Below are 6894 nucleotides of genomic sequence, written 5' to 3'. Positions count from 1 at the left end.
GACGATACAAGCTTGATAAACATGTAATTCCTTTACCCCATTTTGGATTTGAATGATTTCAAATCTCAGTATATGCATTTTGAAACTAATGAGTTGTTTTTTTATTAATCACCAAAGTTGTATTTTTTTTTTCTTTTTTAGTAATAATTCTCCTCTCTCTCTCTCTCTCATCTCCCATCACTGTATATTATTTGTTTCTTTAGTTTTTCTTTAGTTTTTCTCAATTTATTGAATCATTGATTTATTCTTTTTCTTGATTGCATTGTTAATTTGGTACTCATCTAAAATCCATAGTATTTAGTTTCTTTTGATATTCAGTATTATTTCATCAACTTAGGATTCCCTTGAATTCAACCGCAGTAATATCCCCTGTCTATATTTCTGATGAGATCCTGATTTTGAGTCAAGATGGTGGAGATAATAAAATCGATATGATGAATTCAGAAAGTTTGATTGGAGATGTAAATGGAACTGGAAATTTCGGTATTGTTTTGGTACATGGATTTGAAGGTTGAGTGTTCTCTTGGAGGCATGTGATGGGAGTGTTGGCACGACAGTTTGGGTGCTCAGTTGTTGCTTTTGATCGTCCAGGTTGTTCTCGACCATAGAGAAAGGATTGGGAGGATAGCCAAATGACTAATCCTTATAAATAAGCTTGAGACTTAGGTGATTGTCATTTTTTTATTCATTCAATATTCTTATTTCCCCTATTTGTCTGTTACTTGTTTTATGACGAGAAACGATACCTGTTTTATTGGGAGAGAGGAGTGTCTTCACCAGTAGGTTAAGATAAAAATCAAATGTTCAAATGTGTAAAATTTACACTTACTTATTAAAAGAAATAAACAAGTTTGGAATGTGCTGCCTTGACTATTGTACAACCGTAAGGAAGGTGGGGAGAGGGGTCTTAAGAAGTCAGTCATACTTCCAAAATGTGGTTTGCTTATTTTGGAAAACCCGCAACTGCAACACTACCTAATCTACCCTATCGTCTCAACACTCATCTTCTCTGTCGATAAGCAAACTATCGACACAAATATTATGGACAATCAATCACACAAATATTTAGAAGTTTTGGTTTTTTGCAAGTTCCCAATTGAAAAATGAGGTTTGGGTTTAAGAAGTTAGGGTTTTGATTCAAGCGAGGGTCTTTTTCATGAATTTCGTAAGGAATGAAGTCATCTGAGGGTTTTGGTTTATCATCCATGTTTTTCAATTGATTCTGCTATACCTCCTCCACAAACATGATTGCCAGGAACTGAACTTGCAATAATGTTAGCGAATGTCACCGTAAGTTATTTTGGGATTTATCAATCTTGGCAATGAAGCTATTTTTCGCCAATGGTCGTATTCAGTGAGTGTTCTAGGTTTGGAAACCTTAAGTAAGTTTTTATTATTATTATTATTATTATTTTTGGTCATTATCTATTGAAATTATTTGATTAGTTTACGAATTGAGCAATGGCTTGAAGGCACACTTTTTTATTTTCAGCTATTATACAATGTCCAGTGGTCCTATTTTACTTTTCGTGTGAGTCAATATGTTTTTCTATACTCTCTACATTGGTGCTATGTTATATTTATACAATTTCAGAAGCTAGAAAGCTTGAAGGATTGAAACGATAGTTTAATAGATTAGAGATAGACAAATGAAAGTTAAGGTGGTTACTGTGTTTTCTATTAGTATAATGTGAAGCTTGAGTACATCTATTCCTGCGATAGAGTACAATAATCACAATACATGGATACATTTATAAGAATTGGTGGTGCATATATAGGTTATAGATACAGTTTCTCAAGCTCTAGAACTTGATAGGTTGAGCTAGGGTATGGTAATATTAGGAACATGTTAAGCTGCTAAGTTATTTGAATAGGTTATGAAATAAATAAATATGGACTAATGCACTAGATTACATTGAATCTCTCATTATGCACATTAAGAAGTTAACATGTATGATCAACTTGAATTGATTCCACGACTTCTTTCCCAAATGATTGTCAAAGTCTAATGTAAACAGTACCCCTATAAGATTTTGCTATTATTTTCTATCTTGGGAGATTTTAGTTGCTCGAGAAAGTCTTTTGATTTTCTAGAAGTACATCCTAGCTAGAAGCTTCTGATTTTCTTTTTTCCATCTTATGAGAGCGTATATCAATTATTTGAATGGGTTCAAAACTTCTTTTGATACTGGTACTGGTAGCTTATTATATTGTGATTAGGCCTTAGATATTTACATAACCAATCTATATTATATTGTTTTACCTTTGATCCTTTCTTTTGTAGCTGATCTGTTGCAACTGATAAGGTTTTAAGATGCAATTCCAAACTTCTTTTGTTAACGGTAGTGTTCCGGCCCCTACAAATGTGGCCCAATAAAAGCCCAATTCAATACAAGCCCATGCTCAGAGCCCAACTATAAACAAGCCCACGCTCAGAGCCCAACTATAAACAAGCCCACGCTCAGAGCCCAACTATAAACAAGCCCACACTCAGAGCCCATGCTCAGAGCCCAACTATAAACAAGCCCACGCTCAGAGCCCATGCTCAGAGCTTAACTATAAACAAGCCCACGCTCAGAGCCCAACTATAAACAAGCCCACGCCGAGCCCATGCTCGAGCTTATCTATGAAAAAGCCCATCTTTGAAAGCCTACATTCCACGAGTTGGCGGATGTCCCGGTTCTCAACTTCATCCCACGAAAGCCGATTCTCCGCCAGTTCTCAACTTCATCCCACGGTGACAGTTCTCCCGCCCAGTTCTCAACTTCATTCCACGAAGTGACATATGTTCCGCCAAGATCTAACTTCATCCCACGAGTGGCGGTTGCCCGCCAGCTCTCCAACTTCATCCCATGATTGGGCAGTTCTCTGTCGGGGTTCTCAACTTCATCCCACGAAGTGATAGATGTCTCGCCGGTTCTCCAACTTCATCCCACGAGCTGACAGTTCTCTCGCCAGTTCTCCAACTTCATTCCACGAGCTGACAGTTCTCCCGCCAGTTCTCCAACTTCATTCCACGAGCTGACATATGTCCCGCCAGTTCTCCAACTTCATCCCACGAGCTGACAGTTGCCCCACCAGCTCTCCAACTTCATCCCATGATTGGGGCGGTTCTCCGCTAGTTTCAACAACGTCCCCACGATTGGAATATTGGAGAACGAGGAAGTAACTATCACCAATGCTACCTATAAAATCCAACCTTCGTCATTTTTCCAGAACTACGCAATCAAGACTTGATCCCAAGCAATATCTTTGGGTACGTAGGCAACTTCAAAACCGAAGTCCAGTCTCATCTTTCCCCAATCACCATCTCCTTCACCATCTCCAAAAATCATTACTCACAACCCTCAACTGGTGTGTTTTGGCAAATCTTGCTGAAACATATTTGGCGCTGTCTGTGGGGATACTCTCAACCACAAAAAAGTTGCGTCAATAGCTTCACAAAGAACAAACAACTGTGAAGGCTCTCCTCTTGCCGCTCAAGTTCAACACTTAACTTCTGCCGAATGAGAATTCCCTTTCCAAGTCTGATGGTTCTCAGCCATCTGCGACTGGGAGAGTGAGTATTCATATTGCAGATCTAATAACTCAAGTCGACCGTCGTCTCCGAAAATTGAAGAAACATATACATGTATAGTTGTCGGGCGAAGTAACTACAGAATCAAAGCACTTCCTCATGCACCAAAAAGAATCGTGCGATTAAAGGAAGCAAACAAAACTACAATATGAAGACGCATAGTTTCAAGTGTGATCGTGAGTGAGTTCAAAAACTCTTCTGCTAACTTTAATGTCGACCATTCATGGAGGGGTAGACAACTAATCGAAGATATGAAAAAAAAAAAAAAAATGTTAGTGTAGCCAATCCTAGCCAAAAGGCTATAAGAGATCGGCTCTTTCCTAGAAGAAATTATCTGTATGTATCACTTACCATGCTTTAGTAGTCCAACCTCTTTGAAAGGTCCCTCTCCAAGTCGTGGTCCCGACCCTCGAGCTCATTATCGACCAATGCATGTTTCACAGTTCATTGTCGACCAATGCATGTTTCACATTACATGGTCAGTTGACAGTAGTAGTTCTATAGATGGTGACTCACTTACAGAGGACTACAAAAAGAGTGATTGGATCCCAACCTTCCGTCCATATACTCCAAATGTTCACCCTAGGCGAAGAAAGAACCAATCTTCATAATTGGCTCGGTCTTTTCCATTGCCAATTTGCAATATCTAATTTTACCTACCTTAAAAAAAATAAAAAATAAAAAATAAAAAAACTTGCCGACCAAATGTTTCAGAGAATATTTTGCTGATCCAAATGATCGGCAAAAAAAAAAAAAAAAAAAAAAAAAAATCTATCAATTTTTTTTCAATTTTGGCGCTCCAAGAATTTTATTTCTAAAAGCTCTTTCAATTTGGGCATCAAGCAAAAAGATTCAATTTGATGACCAGTACACTAGTTCAACAATTCCGATCTGTTTGCCATCAATTCATATTTAGCTCGATCATCAAAATATAACTACGAGAAATTGGTATACAACAAGGGCGATGGTTGACCTCGTCATGGAACTTCGATTGGTTGATAGTAGCCCAAACCTTAGGGCTCATCGACGTGGCTGATCTGTTCCATATGATGATGTCAATAGCATTCTAATTGTAGCCTCACTAAAGAATGGATCGGCATATAACAAGGAGTGGTTGACTTGTCATGGAACTCGCACAGTTGATAGTAGCCCAAACCTTAGGGCTCATCAACATGCTGATCTGTCCATATGATGGTCAATAACCCTTCTATTTGTTGCCTCACTGAAGAATGGATTGGTTCACTTGTCATGGAACTCGCACAGTTGATAGTAGCCCAAACCTTAGGGCTCATCAACATGCTGATCTATCCATATGATGGTCAATAACCCTTCTATTTGTTGCCTCACTGAAGAATGGATTGGTTGACTTGTCATGGAACTCGCACAGTTGATAGTAGCCCAAACCTTAGGGCTTATCAACATGCTGATCTGTCCATATGATGGTCGATAACCCTTCTAGTTGTTGCCTCACTGAAGAATGGATCGACATATAACAAGGAGTGGTTGACTTGTCATGGAACTCGCACAGTCGATAGTAGCCCAAACCTTAGGGCTGATCGACATGTTGATATGTCCATATGATAATGTCGATAACTTTCTATTTGTTGCCTCACTAAAGAAGGGATCAACATATAACAAGGAGTGTTTGACCTCATAATGGAACTCGCACAGGACTGATCGACATGCTGATATGTCCATATGATGATGTCGATAACTTTCTATTTGTTGCCTCACTAAAGAAGGGATCGACATATAACAAAGAGTGTTTGACCTTATAATGGAACTCACAAAGTTGATAGTAGCCCAAACCTTAGGGCTCATCGACATGCTGATATGTCCATATGATGATGTCGATAACTTTCTATTTGTTGTCTCCCTGAAGAATGGATCAACCATACGACAAGAAGCGCTTTACCAATTGCTGATACTTACAATCATTCTGCCTCAAAGTCATATTGATTCACTAAAAAAAAAAAAAAAAAAAATTGCAATAACAAGTATCACTTTGTCATCAAATAAAAGACCTTCCATTCATACATGGGGCGTCTTAAATATCTTTTACATTTATAATTCATTTGTCATTCATACATACATGCATACATTTAAATTAGCATTCATAACATTTCATTATATTCATACATTTTAACCATTAAATTAAATCATTATATTATCATTACACTTTGGGGGCGGCGATACCCCAAATTTCATTACGTTATCATTACACTTTGGGGGCGGCAATACTCCAAATTTCATTACGTTATCATTACACTATAGGGGCGCCGACACTCCAGATTTCATTACGTTATCATTACACTATGGGGGCGGCGACACCTCAGATTTCATTACGTTATCATTACACTATATGGGTGTAACAACACCCCAAATTTCATTACGTTATCTTGGGGGCGGCGACCCTCCAAATTTCATTACGTTATCATTACATTATAGGGGCGGCGATACCCCAAATTTCATTACATTATCTTGGGGGCGGCTACCCCCCAAATTTCATTACATTATCTGGGGGGCTACCCCAAAATTTCATTACGTTATCATTGCACTATGGGGTCGACACTCCAAATTTCATTATGTTATCATTAAACTATGGGGGCGGCGACACTCCAGATTTCATTACGTTATCATTACACTATGGGGGCGGCGACACCCCAGATTTCATTACGTTATCATTACACTATATGGGTGTAGCAACACCCCAAATTTCATTACGTTATCTTGGGGGCGGCGACCCTCCAAATTTCATTACGTTATCATTACACTATAGGGGCGGCGATACCCCAAATTTCATTACATTATCTTGGGGGCGGCTACCCCCAAAATTTCATTACGTTATCATTGCACTATGGGGGCGTCGACACCCCAAATTTCATTATGTTATCATTAAACTATAGGGGCGGCGACACTCCAGATTTCATTACGTTATCATTACACTATGGGGGCGGCGACACCCTAGATTTCATTACGTTATCATTACACTATATGGGTGTAACAACACCCCAAATTTCATTACGTTATCTTGGGGGCGGCGACCCTCCAAATTTCATTACGTTATCATTACACTATAGGGGCGGCGATACCCCAAATTTCATTACATTATCTTGGGGGCGGCTACCCCCCAAATTTCATTACATTATCTTGGGGGCGGCTACCCCCAAAATTTCATTACGTTATCATTGCACTATGGGGGCGTCGACACCCCAAGTTTCATTATGTTATCATTAAACTATGGGGGCGGCGACACTCCAGATTTCATTACGTTATCATTACACTATGGGGGCGGCGACACCCCAGATTTCATTACG

This window comes from Coptis chinensis, chromosome 4 (genome assembly GCF_015680905.1).
Source record: "Coptis chinensis isolate HL-2020 chromosome 4, ASM1568090v1, whole genome shotgun sequence".
In the NCBI taxonomy this organism is placed as follows: domain Eukaryota; kingdom Viridiplantae; phylum Streptophyta; class Magnoliopsida; order Ranunculales; family Ranunculaceae; genus Coptis; species Coptis chinensis.
This window is presented reverse-complemented; position numbering follows the sequence as displayed.